Source organism: Pezoporus wallicus, unplaced genomic scaffold, assembly GCF_028554395.1.
Source record: "Pezoporus wallicus isolate ANWC-B61680 ecotype Strahan unplaced genomic scaffold, APGP_CSIRO_Pwel_v1 scaffold_6362, whole genome shotgun sequence".
NCBI classification, from domain to species: domain Eukaryota; kingdom Metazoa; phylum Chordata; class Aves; order Psittaciformes; family Psittacidae; genus Pezoporus; species Pezoporus wallicus.
This window is the reverse complement of record NW_026637663.1, coordinates 9892094-9915116: the sequence shown is the minus strand read 5'-3', so window position 1 is coordinate 9915116 and position 23023 is coordinate 9892094. Positions and strand designations below refer to the sequence as shown.

The 23023-nt window shown below is 42.6% G+C and overlaps 1 protein-coding gene across 2 annotated transcripts in view; it reads right to left on the bottom strand.

The window, feature by feature from the left end:
- The window catches only part of LOC130598009 (uncharacterized), a 60584-nt gene extending 45293 nt beyond the window's left edge, over positions 1 to 15291 (bottom strand). For both annotated transcript variants that reach the window (XR_008971909.1, XR_008971908.1), the window contains exons 1-2: positions 15214 to 15291; positions 14602 to 14713 (exon numbers count right to left, since the gene is read on the bottom strand). The gene's annotated coding sequence lies outside the window, so the exon portion shown is untranslated. The remainder of the gene's footprint in view (positions 1 to 14601; positions 14714 to 15213) is intronic.
- Between the last annotated feature and the right edge of the window lie 7732 nt (positions 15292 to 23023).

Below are 23023 nucleotides of genomic sequence, written 5' to 3'. Positions count from 1 at the left end.
GTGATATAACATCTGCAAAAAGAAAGACAGGCAGAGAAGAACCCGGAGTTGAGATTTCTCATGTGCTTGGGAATAAAATAGGGAACTGTCAAACCTAAGTCTTTTCTGGTATTGAACCAATAAAATGTTCAGGATACTATGGAGCCCAAAGTGAGTTGGACAAGGTTCAGAAAAGGTTCTAAGAAGATGCAGTTATGGAGTTCCCGGAGAAAGAAAGTTAGATTGGAAGCAGAAAGAGAGCTACTAGGAGGATGCTGAGCCAAAAGAGAACAGAGTAGGTCATCAGGATTTAGGGACTCCTTGACACATATGCTGGTAACAGATAGTGAGGGAATTACAGATGGGTAGTAGGCTCTCAATTCATACCTCTACAAGGATCGCATTTTTCTTGACGGACAGAGTGAGGAGGTCAAGATAGGAAAGAGAGCCAGCTTTGCCCCTCACTGAGCTCCACAGGCACCTCACATTAAGAGTAAATAACAGTGGATTGTCCATGCAACCTGCATGGACAGAGTTCAATTTTGCGCTGTCAGCTATGCTATAGAGAAATGAGCACTACTATTCAATCCCATTTCACTGCTATCCCAAATATGCCCCAGATGATTAAAGACAAGAGACACAGTTTTTTTGAGAGCTGAAGGTTAGAATACACAGGCATCTGTCAGCAGCCAGAAATCACTGCTTAACAAGTACCTTGTGATGCTGTTCTCTGAAGAGCTCCTGATGCAGCCCTGCATCAGCTACTGACACACTGATCCATTACCAGGAGCATTTCAGCATCCTTGACTTTGGAGGCAGATGTGACTTCTGAGTCACACTGTGCACTTCTCTGAGCACAAACAACAGTGCTCAGTTGAGGTTATACCTTCCCCCAGGACTCTCCTAAGTGATTACAATGGAGAACGGTGGCTTACATTGCATAGTGTGAATTTGGCAGGTTATGAAATCCCAGGTTTGTAGAATTAATAGGTTGTTTTTTCAGCTTGATGCTGAACTAGACAATGTGATTGACTGAACCAAATCACTTCATGTTTGTGTCATGTGCCTCTCCTACAAGGCAGGTAATGGTGGATTGAAGTGGAGGAAACCAGCAAGAGCTGCTCTGAAAAGATGGATGTCAATTGTCCCAAGTTGTTCATGCCAGATCCAGAATTGGATCATTTAATATTTTGGCTCCTACATTTACTTTAGAACTTTATTTATTTACTTAATCTTTTGCAGTTATTTTGTCACAGAAGACTCCAAAACGTCAAACACCATGTATGAGCAAGGGGGAGGTCACGAATTTTATATAAAGAGAAACTGTAAGAGAGCTATTTTTTCATTTCCTCACATTGAAGAAAAAAAGTCCTACCATCAAATTTTAAGAAATGTTTGAGCACAGCTAGGATTCCCTCATCCTCACTCAAAATGTTACTTGACAGAGCTACAGTACTACTCAAGCTGATAGAAGGGGATAGTTTTCTTTTGGAAACTACTGATCCAGTAGAACTAAAATGGTCTCTGGCCCTTGTGTTCATCCTGCCAAACCTCCTCATGCAAAGCAGTGTAGCTTTTTCCCTGTCCGTGAGCCACCACACGTCCCAGGGCAGCCAGCTCCCACACCACTTGTGTCCTTTGGGCAGCCAGCAGTTCCCAGGCCACTGGGGATGCCAGCATCATTTCAGAACAAAATTGCCACCAAGCAACAGTTCTCTTTGAACAGGGGCATTGTAAAGGACCTTGAAGGTGTCCTGCAGGATGGTTAAGGACTTGGAAGTACAAATAGTTCCAGAACTGGTGAACTTTTTAATCAAGCATAAATGCAAACTGGTTACAGTAAACATAAAGGAGAGTCATTATGTAGTATAAAAAGTGTATTTGTTACCTGGATATAAAGGTAGCAACAAGTACATCTAGGTTCCTGCCCCCCTTAACTGAGTCATAAGCCAAGGAATCAGATCTGGTTCTTACAACAACAAAAAAGAAAAAAAAAGAAAAGGAACAAGCATCACCTCCCCCACATCCCATGGGAATAAAGGCATCAAACTGCAGATCAGAGACTTATAATAACAAGGACTGGAGGAGACTCTAAATGGAAAGCTCAGACATTAACTACCATGACTAGAAAAGGAAGACCTGTGCAGCAGGAGATAGTCACATTAGCAGGGAACCTGTGCATGAGGTTACCTTCTCCTGGGAAGAAGGGAGGCCAGCTGTCTCTGTCAACACCAGGAGATGGAGAAAGTCTCAGAAGGATGTGGGAGGGAGCATGCCAGAGCACAAGCTCAGCTATTACCCAGCAGTATGTCCTGAGGTGCCATAACCAAGCATACATTGAATGATTGTCACTTCTGCTAGTGTAGTACAACTCAAGCATTTCACTACAGAGGAGTCAGCACTGGACCACGTCACCCATCCTCTCCCATGCTGGTAACAGGAGACAGTGTTGTGCATGAGCTGCCTCATACCGCTCCAGCTCTAGGTGCTGCTGTCCCTGATACTCCTGCCTGATGGGACACATGCACCTTCCCTCACTCTCTTTTCTAACTGCTGAAGAGCAATCTCATTGCTATGTCGGGGGCTTCCCAAGATGGACACAGGCTTCAGGCCAGCTGAGATCTGTACAGCACCAGGCCCATAGTCTAAGACAAGGCAAGAAAGTATAACAACATGGACACATGGTTTATAAAGAAGTTTAACTCCTAGATATTTAGCTGTGTGCCCTGCCAAACTCAGGGCAGCAGAGTGCAGCCAGCTGTGTCCAGCAAAGGGTGATGGAAGCTCTTGTATGCTTAGGCGTTGGCTGTGCAGGAAACAAGGACTGTCAATACGATAGATATTCTACAGATATTCTTATCTTTCTGAGCACAGAGCTGTGCTTCCAGAGGGGTATTAAAGCTTGTTCTGGGATGCAACCCAGTCAGGTAACTTTGAAAGAAAAATACAGATAGCAAGAGTAACAGGATAGGTTTCTCCCCACAGGGTCAGTACTGTTTAGTGAAAACAAACTGAACAGCTTTAAACATATCATAGTCCATGATATACATATACAGGGCCAGATCATATATAGTTACCACCTTTCTCACCAACTGTCAGGGTCAAAATTCTCATGTCTCTGGCTACCACATGATTTCAGCCATCAGAGCACTGCAAGTGTCCTGCAAAAAAGCGGCACAGCACCAAGGGCCTCAGAGTGCCTTGAATCCAGAGAGGCCAAACAAACAAACTGACCTTCAAGAGAAGCGATCGGAGTGGGCTTTGCTGAAGAATTGCAGAGCATCATATTTAGAGGGCTAGCCAACAACCCGTCTTCAACCCCAGAGGAGATAACAATGGTACAAAGACATGATTTTTGAGTACCCTAGGCACTCAGGACAGCAAAACCAAGCAAGGAAACAAAAAAAAAAAAAAGCCTTTGCCCTGTCACAGAAATTAGATGATTTTTTTGACAATCTATTTAACTCATTACTATTCCATGTTTCAGCTCTTGTGCTAAATGAGTCACCACCACAGCTTGTCTTCAATGCCCATAATAAGCAATAAAAGGTTCTTTTCAAGACCAACAGAGTATCTGATTATATGAGCAGGAACATTCAAAAGCAGTAGCATAATTCTTCCATGGCAGACTCTCACTGGGAAAAAGTTCTTGAACTTCAGCAAATAGAAACTAACATGAATATGCTAAATACCTTGATACACATTGCCTATGCACCTAAAACCACGTAATGCCAAGACAAAAGGAGTTTTCAAAATCACCAGGAAGGCTAAATTAGGCCAGTATCCACGATTTAAATGGTTATTCAACAATGCAGTTCTGCAATTAAAAACTTAAAGTGCCTAACCTAACCCCTCAGTTAAGGGAAGGCCACGGAACAGTAGACTCCATGAAAGTAGAGAAACTCAGTTCTTCAGTTTCTTGGCCCAGATGGGCAGAGTACCTGGGCTGAGCACCACCCCCCGAAACATAAAGTAAATCACAAGATATCCACCAGTGGGCAAAAATGGGGAAAACATGTTGTTAGGAGCTCACTAGACCAGAGTCTAACACCAAAGGCTGGCCAAGAGGGGAGGCCTGCTCCAGGTGACAAACTGTGCAAGCCAGCAAAGCTTGAGGCACAGCCTGCAGAGTGTACAACACCTACCAAGAAAGCAACTTCATGTTTGCTTTAACCGTTTTCTTTTATATACTCTTAAACAGATGTTTGCACATGCCGGTTAAAAAAAGAGGTATCCCACAAAACACAGATGAGCCAATATTGGTTCAAGTGTTGTGGTTTTGTCATAGCAACATTAACAACTCTCAAAGAGCCAGTGCTGTCAAGATTTAAATGAAGCACTGATTGCAGAATGTGAATTTATGCCATCTTATGCCTAGAAGGAAGGGGCTGCCCACATACCAACAATGGAAAATGGACAAGTCTGGAAAAAAGCCCTTTTGGCATATTGTTTAATGACTTATGGGTCCACTAGGACAAAGAACTCCTGATCTGGACCTTCCTGCTTAGCTTGCCAGCTTGCTGTGAAGCTATCTTGTTAGGGTTTCACACAACTCACTGAGAATCACATAACAGCATTTACATGGTAGCTACATAGGTATGTACCTTTCAGAGAGAACATTGCTTGTAAGTAAATTAAAAAGAAATTTGTATGTTGTTTCTTTAAGACAGAAAGATGCAGTTTCCACATTTCTGGATGTCACATATGCAGACAAGCACTTCAAGACAGTGAGCTAATGACAAGCTGGTCTACAAATGCAAGCACAGCAACTTGTCTCTGTCATGGAAGTGCATTTGGCCAAAGTGATTTGAACACAGCAACTGTCAAGCTTTGCAATTGCAATTGCAAATACCAACATACATAATGAAAAGTGATCTCTATCATCTACTGCACTTGAAGTCAATTGCAAAAACCAGTGGCGCCAATTACTGAGTCATAACCTTCAAAACTTGATAGCAACTTTTTACTACAAGGCAAAAGCAAAGCATTAGTCAGAAAGGACAGTATCAATTGCAACTTTGAGAAAAATCAGTATCCCTGGGATATGAAAGTAACAGGGCCTTTTCCAATGGAAACTAACAGGACATTTGCCATCAGAACTCAGCGTATGCAGATCTCTGGAATGTGTAACCAAAGTCAGCCCATGATGGATGCCCCGTGAAGATGCAGCATATGCTACAGGCACGCAGAACGTACTCATACTGGGCCCTGAGGGGGTATACTGACCCACTATGGCAAGATCACCTTTTGAGTGTATACCTTTCATTCATCACTTACAGTGTTTGACTAAGCCTCCTGTCCTACCTCATCTCCAGCAGCTTCTAGGAAATGCGTTTGGATGCAGTGAGTAAGCAGACAGGAATTTGCTACTCACCAACAGAATTATCCCCAAATATTTGGGTTCAGTTACATCAAAGGCTGCAAGTTTTCAGGTACCACTTTTCAAGACCAAAGCTACATAGTGAACACAGAATCCAACAGTGTAGCTTAGGAAAATGATTGCTGTCAGACTTTCAAAGCACTGGATCCTTATCAGGGCTCTCCTATCAAGCCACCTTTTGTAGTGGTGTTGACCATGCTTAACCATACACTCTGGCTGCTCTGCTATGCACTGTAGGACAAGCGTTTAAAGAGATGGTGTATTTCGGATAGCATTGCACCTTCTTTTCACAGTGAGTGGAGGTTAGGAGCCTAAAGACCTTGACTGTATTCTGCAAGCAGCTCCTGCTCACAGACAAAGGAAGAAAGGGAAGACAGGCTGTCCTCAAAGAAGATATTTCCAACCCATGAAAAGAGCTAGGGAGAAAAATGTCATATGTAAAATACCACCATCCCTGTATGACATTCTGGCAAGTCTCTCAAGCAAACAGGAAATAATACTGCTACCCCAAACATATATTTTATATTGAAGTTGCTAGTTATTGCAGCATTTATCTGGGACCCACCTGTAGTCATCAAAAGACTGTTTGCACCAGCTTCTTGACATTATCAACTTGTGTTATTTGCTGCCTCCTGAAATGTCAGCGGCCTAACCTTTACCAGGTTGTTCTTAATGAGTTTTCTAAAAGCAGACTCTGTAAGTACAACAAAGACCTATAGTCCTGGGTAAATCTTGCAATTAAGCTAAGATACAAAAGGGACACCAAGATCTCTTTGTGCACTTCTGATTTGTTGCAGAAAAGGTCTGTCCTCATTGTTGAGCTGGGAGAAAAGAAGGTTTTTTTCTCTCCTTTTTAAAATAATACAGGCAGTGCTACTTACAACTACCCTTTTTTTTTACAAGCATATTGCAATAATCGTAAGTATTCCCTAGCTAGACAGGGAGACGATCCTCAGCAGAAGTTAGCTCAAGGCTCATAATTTGGGTTTCCTAATTTCTTCTAAAATGTGCCTATTGTTTAGATTAATCCCCAGTACAGGCTGCTAAATGTCACTGGGCACTCTGTGACTGTCTAGGAAGTTGCAGGACTACTGGTGCATCATAAGGCAGGTCGATACTAAGGGCAGATACTAAATACTATGTTCCAGATGTTATGCATAATTAATCTTCTGAAGGGAGAAAAACTATTAAAATAGATTCCTCCTGTCTGATATCCTGTGTATTGTAATTGGGGATTATTCCATTGGTAGGTTGTCACATATGGGATGATGAAAGGCATATAATAATAAGGCTGGGGAAAAAACATGCTCTTCCTTCCAGCATTAGGAAATCTTATCTTAAAGAGGCAAGGTATACATTACTAAGTTTCAGGTTATTTCCTACAACTACTAAAGTGCAGTTCAAAATTTACCTCTCTTGTCAGTTGTACATCAATAAATACACAAGTTACTAGAGTTAGGGCTTGAAATATTTTGGCTGTTTTGTTCCTTTCTACATCCTTATCTTTATAAAAACATTTAAGAGAAGATGAGGATTCAAGGAATTAAATTCTGTACCTGAATTCCTTGCTTGTCCTTCATCAGTGGAGCTGGACCACTAATACATTTTATCTTTCAATGGATGCGATTCTGGCATTATGCTCCAGGTAGACTTTGCAGATAAGACAGCAACATTGTTCTGATTTTTTTCCCTCATTGGGGACATTTGTTTTCACTTTAGTCTAGGGTACGCTGCAGTGCTCTGCCAAGGTGGAGAAAGAAAACTGTGTTAAATTTCCTGAGGCTGATCAGCACAGATGGCTGGGTAAGAATCATTATGCCAGCTAAAAGGGCTTGGGCAGTGGTAAACACATTTTGTATTAGAGGTGAAGGGAGGAATTCAGCAAATACGGTTTATGAAAAACACCTGCAGGAAGCTGATAATAAAAATTATTAATAAAATCAATACAGGTGGTGTTTTGTTGGGTTCTCCCACCCCCCCCAGTCCAAGACTTTGAGATGTTGCAGCTTTATTACCAGATGTCTTCATAAATTTTAATAATATTCATAATTACTAACCCAGATTCATGGAGCTGGATTTCGTGAAATATTTTAATACAGCAAAAAATCAACCCACACAAATGCTCAACAGTTTGGTGCAATTTGCATTGAGAGCTAGAAGATCCCATTAACTCTAAAATTCAGCAACAACAGTTGAGATAACACCAACCACCTCATAAACTACATAAAGAGGAAAGACTTCCTGTCTGCTAATGAAAACTTCCATGCCATCATTAGAGCTAACCGAAATACGGATCATGCCAAAAAACATTATCCCGAGTATACTTACTATTCCTGTTTTGAAATATAATTTCCAGGAATGCAGATGCACCTTAGCCATTACTATTTCTGAAGGACAATGTCTTGGGAGAAAAAGAAGACCCTCTTCAAGTATAAAGGAGGCCCCTACTCAACACAGATGCAGTTCCGCAACAAAAGCCATAGGGAAAAGTACAGGGCGTAAAAAACATCATTTCTTCAAGATATTCTTGAAGCAGCAAAGCTTAAATATTCTTTCCCATCCTTTTATTTATTTTTACAATGGAGAACAAAAAGCTGTTTGTTAAATTAGATCATGAATACTCTGAAGTAAGGCTCATCAGGGAAATATTGTTGTGCCAGAAAATCAATACAGGCTACTCAGAACAATAATGGTTTGAAATTAGGGGATGCATGTTCTCTTTTCCTGACTTGGACACAAGTTTGTTGTGTGACCTGAAGTAACTTCCTTGTTCCCCGCCCTATTTTTACAGAAAAATAGATACTAGTTCCTTGGAGATCTGTAGTCATCTCATATTCAAAGCAAAGCTTTGAAATCAGGTAGTGCAGGGCTTGGTTTAGTTAAGTTTTGAAGGTTCCCAGGGACTGAGAGCCCTCTGAGGACTTCTTCCAGTGCTTCAGAAGTTCATCCCAATACAAGTGGTTACCTCCAACCATAATTCTCCCTTAGGCACTTTGTGACAATTGTTTCTTGTCCTTTTGTTCTGCCCCCTGAGAGCAGAAGCAAAACTGCTTCTTGTCCTTTTGTTTTGCCCCCTTCATCTCCTCTTCAATACGCCATCTTATCCAGGTTGAACTAGCCCCTTTCCCTCAGCCTGTCTCTGTACATCCCACACTATAGGCCCCTGGGCCACTTCAGCCACACTGGGCTCTTTCCAGTTTGTTGGTGGGAACACTGATATAAAACTTCACTTAGTAGGCTGTTAGCTGTACTGGGCTATGCAGGAGAGTTTGAAATAGACAAACTTTGCAAGAGCCCCAAGTCTTAAGTCCCTGTAGGCAAAGGGCTCATTAAACTTGCTCAATCACCATGTTTGTTTACCCTCAGTAGCATCCTCTAATATTTGCATAATATAGCAGATGTGATGAAAATAAGCTCCTTCTCCCAGCCTGAAGGTACAGGGACACATGACCAACAGACCTACAGCTCTCAGAGCAACAGATGTGACCCCTCGCTGGAAAAAGCAATTTTAAACACCATGTATTGAATTCAGGACCTGTTTAACAGACCCTGTTTATGATACAATGGGTATACATAAGGCACCTATTCTTATGGCCACCTCAATTTTTTGTCCTTGAATAAATCTTATTCAAGAGACCCTTTACCAATAGATGGCAAGCACTGTGTTAAGAAATTCCCCTTAATTTCACTACCAACAAGCCCAGCTAAGGAGCAGATGTATTTTCACCATTTTTGAGCTACAGACTTACTCAGAGTTAATAAAATGGCCGTGCTTCATATAGTGCTGAAACAGATTTCCATCACTTGTGTAATTAGACACACTCTGCAGTTCATGCAAAACACCAATATTTAAGCAGCAGTTTCTATGACTACCATCATTCTGCTCATTAGCTCTGAAGGATTAACCCAGGGACTCTCTTTAATAGGTGTTAAGAAGTGAAAGTCATGACGGAACACTACTACTTGGGATGTGATGGGCATTAGAAATACAATGAATCAGTTTTCAAGAACATTGCTTTCCAGACCCTCTGTTTGTTCTCCAAGTATGTTTGTGCTTACAGCTCACAACCTGGCCTTTACAAACCTTCAAAAAGCTTTCCAGAGAGCAAACAGAGAGCAGAGTCCAGAGCTGCAGCCTAAAAGCAGCTCAGTACATTGTATGGCTTCACCTCCCCCAGTGCGGCTGCTCTGGCCACTGCACAGGAAAATGGTCAGCAAGCTAGAGACCTAATGTCTAAGACACTACTGACAAAAAGCTTTAATATTAGTCAGTTTTTGAAAGCAGCTGAAGGGGACAGAGATTTCCCTTAGGAATCAGAAGGCCATGAAATGATGAATTTATCTCTACCAATTTTGCATCTGTGACAAGAGGGATTTGATTACAAAGCTCCAAGAGGAACCAATTGAAAAAGGAGCTTATCTCTCCCTGAGAAAACCCTTGGACTTCAAAGCATGGTTTCATTCCAAAAAGCAGACTAAAAAGGAAATATCTTGGAAACTTCCACAAAAAGAGGGAACAATTTTGTTCCAATGTTATTAAAGACTACTTGAACACCTCTATAGTTTTGGTTTTGATACAGAATTTTAGAAGTCAGAGCACTGTCCAAACATCCAGAGGAATTTAACACATTTACATGGGAAGTCACCAGCTGCAGGTGCTTTTCTTGAGTCCTGAAACTAATGGCATTGCAAAGTACTAAAGAGAAACTTTGGGTTCTCTCTCTTCTGTAATAGGAATAGAAATTCACAGGAGGCTAACTTCCATTAAGACTAACTCCATTAGTTGCAGTCATTCTACAGCTGGCTGAAAAAAACCAACCCTGAAACCAGCAATAAAAACCACAAACCAAACAACAAAAACCAACAACCAAAAAGAAACCACCACACCACAAACCCCAGAGCATTAGCTCTTGAAGATTTTTGGAGCAATTACGAATTTTTGAGAGGTTAGAAGCACTGTGGGAACTTCATAATGGCTTGAAACATTAAGTTACACCTTACATAATCGGGCACTAAGTACAGCTCTGTAGCAGCTACTTTAGTATAGTCACAGTGCTACAGTATGGAACAGCATTTAAATCTTGTCAGAATGCAGCCCTGTTGTGCTCAAAATGTAACACTCTCGGTTCCCTAGGGAAAAACGCTTCCACCCGCTCTGTGTGTGTCAAGGCAGAAATTACTTTTCAGTGAAAATCTCTTTGTTTGAGGGTTGTTGCTGTGCAAAGAATGATAGCCTTTTTTCATTCAAGGAGGGCCCCCACCTGCCCCAGACACTGATAGATACTGGGTGTAGGGCAAGGCATCATATGGCCTACACCTAGTGTAGCAAAACAACATGCAAAACTAACACCTTGCCTCAAACCTCCAGTCACCTAGATGGGTAGGTTAATTAAAAGATCAGCCACCTCTCAAATTTCCCTATGCCTAGGTACAAAACTGATGCTTGCAGTAGCTGGCTCTGAAGGCCAAGAGGTGGTCCTCCCTGCTGCAAACCTCAGATTTAGCACATGCAGTCATCCCAGCAGCCACAGGCAGGACAGCAGCAGCTGTAGCTGCAAGAACCTATAATCTATGGAAAAGTGACTGCAGCCATGTACTCCTAGCTTAAACTTTAGTCCCACACATCTTTGCTTTTATGCAGAGATAGTGGTCTTCATGCCTATTTCCCAACAGCAGTTTCTATCATTATTTTCCTTTAAGAAGTTCAGGTCACTAAAGGCAGTGTGGACAATAAAACATACAACAATCTCTTAAACAACTTAAGACAAGTTATGGATGGCTGATGAACCCAGAGGCAGATGAACTCAGTACCCTGGTTTCCTTCTGCATAACTGGCAAATAGATTTGGAGAAGCGTAGTGTTCCTCTGGTGGTGGGCTGCATATCTAACAGGATAAACTTCAGCTTGCTAATTGGCACATAGCATAAATCGGCTGCCTGTGTGGTGCCCAGAGGTCCTGGATGACAGACTGAATGAAGCAAACTTCTGCTTAATTGCCCAAAGAGACTTGGACCAAAATCCTTAATCACAGTTTTAACAACAGGACAAGGATTCTGCTATCGTTGTCAGCTCACCAGTTGCGCTGGCTTTTACCAACAAGTACTGGAGATGGCTCTTGGCTTGATTTCTGTGGTGTGATACCTAGGCCATGCTTACATCTAAACAGACCTTGCTATTAAGGAGGGGAAAGAGGACAAGCCAGAAATACAACACACACAGAGGAAAGGAAACCCCATAATGTTTTTGTGAGGTTTCAGAAAAACCTTTCTGTCCAGTGGAAGTGGTGGGAGGGAAGCCACCACAGGACAGGCAGGAGCAAAGCCGTCAGTCTCCTGCTTCTGGGGAGCAAGACACAGATACAGGCTCTGCTAAATGCAGAAGCAGAAATGTCCTTTTAGTGGCTCAGTGGATGAATGGCTGCAGCTAAGGCTTTCAGCTAAACCACCTCAGTACTTTGTCCCAGCTGTGTGCCTGCACACCCAGCAGATGGATGGACACTACAGCCATGTCTTTTAGGGTTTATTCCCTAACTTACTTTCTTCCCTCTCACTAATACATTTCTGGGGAAAAGACTTAAAGCCCACTGGCTTCGTATCCTGCAATGAAGTTTGGCTGTCTTGTTTGAAGAATGGTGTTAGCAACTGGGGAAAAATAAGCTTCATGACATTCCCTTGGATCTACAGCACTTCAGAGGACATGGCAGTAATGCCAGACACAATGCCTGAAAACACACACCTGTTCTCACACTCCTGCTCTCCCCTTTTCACTGACAGCAGACTATGGAACAACCTATGTATTTGTTTACCAGTACCAACATTATCATACTCAGAAGCTACTGTGAAACACTTGTTTTTAAGGAACATTTTGCTTTACATCAGGCTGGCCTCAGTCAGAAAGGTAACCTACTCCCCAGTGCCTATAACCAGCAGCAAATCTTACAAACTGTCGTGGTTTAAGCCCAGTCAGCAACATAGCCGCTCGCTCACTACCCCCTTCCTTGCCCCTGCTCCCGGAGGGACGGGGAGGAGAATCGAAAGAATGTAACTCCCACGGGTTGAGATAAGAACAGTCCAGTAACTAAGGTATAACACAAATCACTACTGCTACCACCAATAATAATAATGATAAGGGAAATAACAAGGGAAGAGAATACAACTGCTCACCACCTGCCAACCGATACCCAGCCCGACCCGAGCAGTGATCTAGCCCTTCGGGGGACTGCCCCCAGTTTACGTACTGGGCATGGCGTGCTGTGGAATGGAATACCTCTTTGGCTAGTTTGGGTCAGGTGTCCTGTCTCTGCTTCCTCTCGACTTCCCCTCCTCCCTGGCAGAGCAAGAAGCTCAGAAAGTCCTTGGTCAGAGGAAACACTACTGAACAGCAAATAAAAACGTCGGTGTTATCAGCACTGTTCCCAGGCCAAAAGTCAGAAAACACAGCACTGCACTAGCTACTAGGAAGGAGAAAAATTACTGCTACTGCTGAACCCAGGACACAAACACAACCTACACACACGCACATTCAGTATGGCCATTCTTCCCCCAAACAGAGAATCTCTTCTCAAGAGAGAGGGTCTCAAGACATTACTAATGACTAATGCATCTTTATTCTCTATCACAATACTCGAGGCAATGCTAGTACAAACAATGACAAAATGGACCCTTTTAACCACCATTTTGGAACTTATTTTTCCATACATCACAAAAGATAACTCCTGGACACTTTTTTGTCTTTCAGGAAGACAGATTGTGACAAACTAGAGTACTTTTGTATAATACATAACTGCAAGTTGATTAATCAGTTGTAATATTGATTAATGGACATCTCCTGGCATCTCTGGGATGACAAGAAAATAAACTTCACCTTCTTTAGTGTGAGTTTATAGATAAGAACAGATGTCATGCACAAACCTCACTGATAACAATAAACTAATCAGAAAGGAGACAAATGACCAAGCTTTTTCCAAGTCTATTTCTTCTTAGCACCCTGGGATTATGACATCCAAGTCAAACAAAAGATGTCAGCTAATGACCCTTTTCAGACATCCACTTCTTTCCCTTTTAGGTACAATAAAGGTTTATATTCATCAGAAAAAGAACTAAAACCATCATGCATGCCTTCCTAGAAGTGACCATAAGTCATTTTTGAAACAGAGAAACTGCTAACAGTTGAGCATCTCCTCTGATGGAGCAAGGTTATTCACTGCAGTATACTAAAAAGCAAGGCCAGGTGAACCATATGAACACAGGAACAGAAGAGACAGTGAGCACAAATCTAGTTTAGGATGGCTTTTGTACACCCTTCCCCCACAAATATTGTCAGTGTTTCCACAGGAAAAAAATCTAAAACAAAACAGATGTTTAAAAATGTAGGGGTTTTTAAGTCCCTCGTACCATGAAGGTAGACTGACATCTCTTGATTTCTCCACTTTTTAAACATTTGTATTTCAAAGAATAAGCTAGAGAGAAAGAACAGAGTCCACAGTAGAATCAGTTTAACTAAAACAATTGCTGAATATTCATTTCCTCCTCCTCTCTCCACAGAAAGCTTGGTAGTGCTATAACTGCTGTGTGATGTACATGCTGAAGATCGGAGCACTGTTGAGCTCTAAATCTGTGCTTGTTAGCAGAATTACAATTCAATATTTGCATTGCAACAACACCTAAGCAATCCCACTGAGATTCATTCTCCTACACAAAGTACAAACACATTCACATGACCCCAAAACGGCTGGATGGTTGCCAATCCCACCTCGCAGAAGCTCACATGATTTAAAGGCTTAGTCTACAACAATGTATTTTTGCCAGGACTTGTACATCTGCCCCTAGCACAAGGCCCTGAACGAGGGAAGGTGAGATGAGCAGAAACCAGAGCTTTGATGTGTGTTTTACCATTGTGCTCACACACAGACTCTGCCGTTGGTTCTCTGCAGGCATCAGCTGAAGCCAGCACAGTTCAACATGGAGCACGTGTGGATGCAGGCACCAGCCTCAGCCCCGTACAAGAGGATACAAGCGCTGTCACTTCAGCTGGAGCACACTATCTCCCTGTGCACCACAAGTGAACCAGCAATTGCTAATGCTTCTTTCAGTCTTCCATCCCCTGTCCTACCTTTCTCTCTAGAAATTGTACCTTCTTAACATCTGAGTTTATAGCAGTTTTAAAGAGGCAAAACAGTTCTGTAATTTCATATCAGAAGAAATAATTCATACTTAGAAAGGCAGAATAAATGAATAAATTACCTTATCCTTTGATGAGATGTCCAGCTCAGGAAAACAGGATATTTCTTGATGCTCCACAAGCAAGTGCAGCATTTTTCATCTCTTACAGCGTTGTAACAGAACCCCTTCAGAACTCTGAGTGATTAAAAAAGCCATGGACATGGTATACATTTACACATACTGACACACAGCTTTGTGTGCATGAATAAACCCATGACTGTGGGCGTCCACACACACAGACCCCCTTAAGAACTTTTATACTCAGAGGATTGAATTTAGGCTTTGAGAGCCTAAAGCAAACAGCAGGAAAAAACAAGCCACAGAAAGCCCTCAGCAGAACACTGAGGGAGCTGCTCAGCTGCCCTCACACTTTCCCCTGGGATACACGGAAGGCTGAAACTCCTGCAACTCAGAAAATTCCACCAGCTTCTGTAAAGCACAGAAAACCCAGGGACTTCTTGAGGTCCACAGTCCCTAGGCCTCATGAGATACAAGAACCCCAAGTCGCAGCCCAGCAAGACTGGCACGTATGCCTTAACTCGCAAACTGAACACAGCACACCCTGAACAACATGATCATCAGCTGTGCCAACCCTACCCACCACCCACAAATCCAAAAGCCATTAAGCCCAACCTTGTTTCAATTAGACTAACTGATTACTACTTCGCAGCACCTTCCCCTCATCTGGGCCCTGCTGTTGCTGGATTACTTCCCACTGACTGAAAAAGAAATTTGTGCTGCAGAGAAAGCTATTTGAATGCATTCATACTTACACTGAATAGCAATACTAAAACAAACAAACATTACATTTCTGGCAGCTGAAGAATTGTGCAGTGTTATGCAGGTGTGCTCTCCCATGGTTTGGCTGGATTGGAAGCACAGGAGGTAAACACCAGCCTATTTCAGGGACCATAGACCTACTCCACAGTTAAAGCTCGTATTAGTTCCTGCCATGTTCAGCAAGACCTTTCAAGTTTCAGCTGGTGACGAAAGCTGAGTCTTGGAATACTCACCTTTACTAGCTTAGATGGGCTGTGTGGCAGTGGTGAGGCATGGACTGCCTTTGGCACAAAGTAGGTGAGACAGCTCCATCAGCACAGGGCTGGAGTCCAGGGCTCCCCACTCAGGGGCAAGCATCCGGACATCCGAGCATGAACATCTCTTCCCCCTTCTTTGCAAGCTGCCAGGGACAAGTCAGGGCAGCCCTGGGAGCAGCTCTGCTCTGCCCCTTCCCCAATCACTAGCTGAAACAACAACCCTGTTTTCTGTCAGTCCCATTTTCAATTTCCCCATCCATTGATCCATCGCTGGCTCAGCACAGTGGTCAGTGCTGGCAGCAAGGCCACTGCCTGCCTTTTCCTGAGACCAGCTCCTGCAGGATCGGTGTTGCATAGATCCCTAAGTCCAGAAGTTTGTTTTATCCAGGGGCTGAGGAGAAGGAAGGAGTCAGTCTCTCGTTCTGAAGCTTGACTGCAGCGTGTCTAGTAATACCTTTCACCTCTGGCTGAGTCCTTAAAATCACTTTTCTTAAAATAGAGGAATATCCTTTAATGCTCTCCTGCTTTGTCATGTTGAAAAATTACCAGATGGTTTAGAAAACAATAAAATGTGCCCAAATTTATTTGTTTGGGGTTTTTACAATAGGAAAACATCCAGAGGTGGTTTCTTAGATTGGCCTTCCTCTTGCACCATGGAAACCAGTGAAATATTTGCTGTTTCTTAGCACCCATTTCAGGGTCAGAGTTTTACTTGGAGCAGCAAAGATTCTAATTTTGCTTCTTGACCTCATTTCAATTAGCTTTGGGTGACAGAAGGAACATGTTATACCATTAGACAGAAAGATTCCCACATAGCCTAGTGCTGGAAGGCAGAGACAGCTTGCTCATCTTTCAGTGACTGTTTCTGTGGCCACAGAGCTTGACAAACACCAAAAAGAGCTGTGCTTTTGCTGTTACACAGCTGTATTTGACTCCTTCTAGCCTCTGCAGCATTGCTTTAGCTGATGCAAAGCTCTTCATTTTGGAAGACGAGTGGTGGAGGTGGCGTGTGGAGCTCCCCAAACTTCTAAACGGCTGGGGAAAGCAAGTTAGGACTGCTTTGTTATAATCAGAACAAAAGATAATGGAAAATGTAGTGATGTATCAGACATTATTATTAGAAATGGATACATGTTTGCATAAATTGAGATCCAGTCTTAAAAATCTCTGCCCCAGGATATTGTGGAGACTAAAAGCAGAGCTGGACTCAGAAAAGAGACTGGCAAGTTTCTGGATTAACCTTTTCCTTTAGTCTGCTGTGCATGCTGTTTTGTCTTTTACTGGGACAGGGAGAGTCAGACACTCTGCAAATCCCCAGCAAGTGCTCCATCAAGCCTTCAACTCTGGTGCAGCTCACTATCTCACTGCAGCAGTGGGTTCTTATCACGGGCTGTGTATTTCTTTGCAAATAGGGGAGAGGATATGTCACTGTTCCTCTGCATGTCTCTGACGCCTACCTGCTCTGTGTATCTCGCTGTATTCATAGAGGATATCAGTAGCAGTTGTAGTGGAGATGGTAATTCTGCCATTTAGAAATGTCACTGTCTCCATGCAAGACACTGGTATCATACCAGCAAGGGAGGCAAGACAGAACAGCCACTCATTTAACACTAGCCAAGTGGAGCTAGGGCCATTGAGGCAGCCCCAGCTACCGGCTGGGCCCATCACATCCCACTGGGCAGCCTGCACAAGCACAGCTAATGCCATTCATTTGCTACCACTACTTACAACTCTTCCTATGCATGCTGGGCAGAAAACTGTCCCCAGAGAATATTGGGCTAAAGATGAACTGAGTCTTGATTCTGTATACATTTTTTTCTGTAAGGACATTTTGTCAAGAAGTCATTAATTTGCTGTACACTTAAGTCACACGTGTTTAAATCATACACTGAACACATGCATATTTTAAGTGAAGGAGGAGGAGACTGCATGCGACAGCAAGAGAAAGAATGAGTTTTACCAAAAATAAACCTAAACCACTTTATTTGCAGCAGCTCTGAAAATATATTAGAAACTTTTCAACGGAGTTTAAGTAAAAATCGCAAGTGCAATATCACATAACCATATGAGTTACACAGTATTTTCCATTTAATAATTGTGGAAAGGTGCATTTTGATATATCAAAGTAAGCCTATGCAAAGCTATGACAAGGTGCTCAGGAAAACCAGACTATAGGGCTTTAACATTTGCAAAAAAGGAGTCCACAAGGAGTGCTCAAAAGAAATCTCTTCCTTAAAATAATACAAATTTCTTCTTCCAGCACTTCTTCCATAATCTGAGCACTCAAACATTTCCAAGCCCTTCCAAAAAAAATAGTTAAAGATAAATTTTTAATTAGCTTTTTAAAAAGACTTTTCTATTACAACACTAAGTGCTGTAACTCACAAAGCTGTGTTTCGTTTTATGGTCTTCATCTTACGCAGTTAATCACATGCTGCTGAATTCATTTTCCTTATTGCACAGCTCTGTAACCTATTAAAACATTTTCCTCTTGTGTACACACACTGCACTCGTAGCTATTTTGCATTGGCTTTAACTAAACAATGCAAGAATTATTCTTACACTCCTCAGTGACCCACTCCACAACTTTAGGGTCAGGGAAGGTTAAGGGCACCTGCAAGAGCTCAGAGGCCACGGAAGATTTCTCACATTGCTTCCTGCAGCAGCACCTACAGCCCTAAAGTGAGTTGGAGGGCTGTGGGCACAGGGAGCTGCAGGGAGAAGGACAGGGTAGATTTGTCTCTTTGGCAGCAGCAACTGCTCACCAGCCGAGCTGCAGGAGGAGCGGGATCCACAACGGAGATGGAGCGACTCATTCCCACAGCAAGCTCAGCTGCCAGCCGGCTTCGGGAGTCAGTGCAAGCAGCAGCACTGCACCTGCAGAAGCATGTTTCAGAAATGCTCTCTTCCAAAAGAAAGGAAACCACTGGAAGTTCAGTAACGGAAAAGCCCTGTCAGTGTTTCACAGCTGTGTCTTGGTGACCTAATTAAGTCAGATGGGACACATTCCTTAATCATGTGGCATTGATTCACGGTGAGACCAGATGGCCAAAGGGACATGCTTTTTCCACACAAAAGGTTGTCAAGCGGTTGGCTCCTTCAGAGGAGAATGAAAACACTCCATGAGAAGCACCTGTGAGACAGGAAACTGAAAACCAGAGTTACCACAGAGCAAAGAATGTCAGAAGATACTTCACAAAGCCAGTTGCTAGGAATTGGGAAATAAAATCAGCATGGAGGACCTGGGAGGGTGAATATCTCCATCAGCTGGAAAACAGTGCAAGAAAACTACTGATTTTTCACGTGTTTTGAAGCATGTGCAGTGAGGACACAGCGAATGCACTAATGCTGTTTAGCTGGAGGCAGCACCAGGTGGCAGGGCAGGCTTCTTATGTGGGGAACCTGCGTGATCTTTCATGAGAAGTGAAGAACACCCAGATAAGCCCAGATTCTGGGGGGAAAAAAAAAAAAAAAGAGATAGAATTTAGAGAAAAAAAACAGATAAACTGGGAATGGATATGAAAGATCCAATTTCTACTGTGGGATTGATTTGATTTTGAACTGAGAAAACAACAAACAAAATCACAGCTCCAAAGAAAAGTCTGTTACATCTGGGAACAAAGAGCCAATATCAGAATTATTTTGTTTAAAGGGTGTTTAGTTCTGCATTTGATTTAGACAATGCATACAACAAAGGACCAAAAAAAAGGTACATAAAATTAATTTTCAGATACCTTTAATGGGACAGGTCGATTTTTAGTGCTGCACTGTCCAGTAATTCATGCTACCAGGAATATCCTGTCATTAATTCTACAAATGTTTTTAACAGTTTAATAACTAACTGAATTTACCAGGGATAGCAGAAGTAGTAAGTCACTGAAGCAAGTACTTAGGACTTGAAAGGCTTGATAAATACAATTGCATCCAACTAGCAGGACATTCTTATCATTGTGACTGAAGCTCAGTATTTTTAAACAATTTTTGATGGTTCTGGCACATTACCCTAGGTAAGGAGAGTTCAATGTGCACTTCCAGTATGCTGTATAGGAGCAAACACTGTTACAGACTTCTCTGGTTTAAAAGCTGTTCCTGGTACTTTTTTTTCCCCAGAAGAAAGTATCACAGCTTCCTGAAAGAATACAGGACAAAGCATCTGTCTTGCGGGCCTTCTCTGGAAGGGAACAGGATACCCGGTTACCTAGGACAGGGGAAGGCTGAGGTACTCAACAACTTTTTGCCTTGGTCTTCACTGACTGACCACCCAAGTCACAGAAGACAAAAACAGTGACCGGGAGATGAAGAACTGCCTGCTGTAGGAGAAGATCAGATTCAAGACCATCTGAGGAACCTGAAGGTGCACAAGTCCATGGGACCTGGAGATGCACCTGAGGCTCCTGAGAGACCTGGCAGACAAAGTGGCTAAGCCATCGTCCATCCTATTTGAGAAGCTGTGGCAGTCCAGTTTGTGGGTAAGGGAAGAGCGACTGATGGAATATACCTGGACTTGTGCAAAGCACTTGGAACTGACACACATGACATCCCTGTCTTTAAACTGGAGGGACCTGGATTTGACAGACAGAACACTTGCTGGATAAGGAATTAGCTGGATGGTCACACTCAAAGAGTTGCAGTCCATGGCTCGATGTCCAAGTGGAAACCTGTGATGCGTCCCTCATGTGTCTGTATTGGGACTGGCATTGTTCAGCATCTTTGTCAGTAAGATGGACAGTGGGATTGAGTGTGCCCTCAGCAAGTCTGCTGATGACACCAAGCTGTGTGGTGCAACTGATGTGCTAGAGGTAAGGAATACAATCCAGAGGGACCTTGGCAGGATGGAGAGGTGGGTCGGTACAAACCTCATGAAGTTTAACAAGGCAGGGTCCTGTACCTGGGTTGGGGTGATCCCAAGCACAGACAGGCTGGTCCCATCCAACCCAACCCATTCCATGATTTTAGATCTTTAGATTTTGACAACATTCTGAGAAGACAAGAACAGATCAGAATGAAAGGCTGCAGAAAGCATTTGACAGGGCTCAAGGAGCAAACTGAAATTTGAGAGCAAACTTGAAGGTCATTTAAATAATATTGCTAGGAGAAAGACTGAAAATAACATACAACTAATGCAGAAGCATGCAGGCAGTGAACTCTGGAGGAACATTCCTATTTGTCTTGTCAGTCTGTGCTCATCTCCATGTCCGTGTACAGAGACAAGGAGCTGGAATGTCCTCCCAAGGACATTCTATGCTTTAAAATGCTTAAAATAAAGCTATCATTCTTTCATGCTTTTACACCAAAAGACAGAGCAAACACCTCAAAAGGCAACATAAGGCACAGTACATGGGCTAGAATCTGATGAACTTTGGGTGTGACATATGCCCCCAGAATACTTACTGAAACAGAGTTTTACTGCACCCAAGCACAGAGGCATATTCAATGGAGACCAGTTCTGGCAAAAACTGGCAATGGCAATACTGATACATAAAGAAGAATTATCATAGAATGGTTTGGGTTGGGAGGGACCTTAAAGCTCATCCAGTTCCAAACCCCCTGCCATGGGCAGGGACACCTCCCACTAGACCAGGTTGCTCAAAGCCCCATTCAACTTGGGCTTGAATACTTCCAGGGATGGGATATCCACAACTTTCTTGGGCAACCTGTGCTAGTGCCTCACCACCCTCACAGTAATTTCTTCCTTATATCAAAGCTAAATCTTCCCTAAGTTTGAACTCATTGCTCGTTGTCTTATCACTGCAGTTCACTAAGAAAAGTCCCTCTCTGTCATCCTTGTAGACTCCTTCAGTTACTGGGAGGCTGCTAATAGGTCTTCACGCAGCCTTCTCCTCTCCAGGCTGAACAGCCCCAACTTTCTCAGCCTGTCTCCATATGGGCATATTACACCTTGAGAAAACTGGTCTTTTTCAACTGTTACTGTACAGTTTGCCAGCACTGTATGAACTGCAGCATTAGCTGCTGATGGCAGGCATGCTCCTAAGAGCACCTGATCTATCTGCTCTTGAGAACCATGTGAAAAATTACACAAGGCATGCAATGTCCATGCATGAAAATTAACTAATCACAGAAACAACATAGAATGTATTTACAGAAGTGATAATAAAATATGATAGAGTTGCAGAAAAATGTTAAAGCTTACTCTCTTGGGTGGCTGTGAAATTATATACTAAGCCTATAATACAAATTCAAATTGCCATGGCTTTCTGTAATTGCTGGCTTGCTATTTATGGGTGAGAGAAAAGTGCTGCCAGAAGCCCTGTAGCCTGACCTGCTTCCAAGGATGCATGAAGGTCACAGAGGTATGCAAAGCACAAAAGAAAAATCATGTGCTGGCTGGTGTTCTGTTTTCTCTGTCAAGCCATGTGAAACTTCAGCATAGGAAAAAATATAAGACAGGTTAGGGTTGTGTCTAACAGAAGCAACTGCATTTTCTTCCTTCTAGAAATAAGCATACAAAAGAAGAGTCCATTTTCCTCAATATCTCCACAAAATGAAGCAAATCTGAAACTCTTGCAGCCCTTAAAGGCATGAAAAGCACCAACAAACAAGAGAGAGGAAAAAAAATGCCTCTTCGAAGGTAGCCAGGACATACAGCATACCTGCAAAGCACAAGAAGCACTGATAACTAACCTGCACAGCTGAATGAGTTTTGCAACACAATAATGATTTTGTTAGTAAAACAGAAAAGAAGCCAATAATAGCAATGATTGCTTCCAGAGGACCCAAAGACTAGGAGACAGACCTGATCTGAACTACTTGGGCCAGGAGATGAAGGCATTGAGAGGAAAAATGTGGTCTGAGCCCTTGGTTTCCTCAAGCAGACCCTTGCTAAGCTTCTTTTATCTTATAAACATATTTAAAGTCTTCTTCCTATAAAATGTATTTAAAGTGTCCTCTTTGAACCTTGCTCCCAAAGTCTAGAAAAGAAGTGGAAATAAAAGCACATCTCCTGTGGTCAAAATGGGAGCTTCAGCAAGATGACTTCTTTCTCCTTCACTAAGGAAGAGAAAGTCTTCACAAAAAGAAATCAATGGAAATGAGGTAAAGAGATAATTCTGCACGTTTCCTTTCTTTTTGGTCCTTCAAATAAAAATTATTTAATATTCTTGTCCATATTTAAAAGCCCTTTACTACCCTTAAGCCTAATGCTGCTTCTCTTTAAATCAAAGGGAACCTAACTGGAAAATTGCGTTAAGTAAATCCCATGGTGTCTCCTCAAGCCATTCTTAATCTCTGCAGGATGCACCTACAGCTAAAGGAACTTGCTCAGGACTACAGCTTTGCTGTTTAGGAGACCCAGCCTGTACAGCATATTTCTCTGCTTAAACTCTGAAGCTTGCTCCCTGTCACTGCTGCAAATGGTTAACATCACTACCCAAGCCTGCATATAGCAG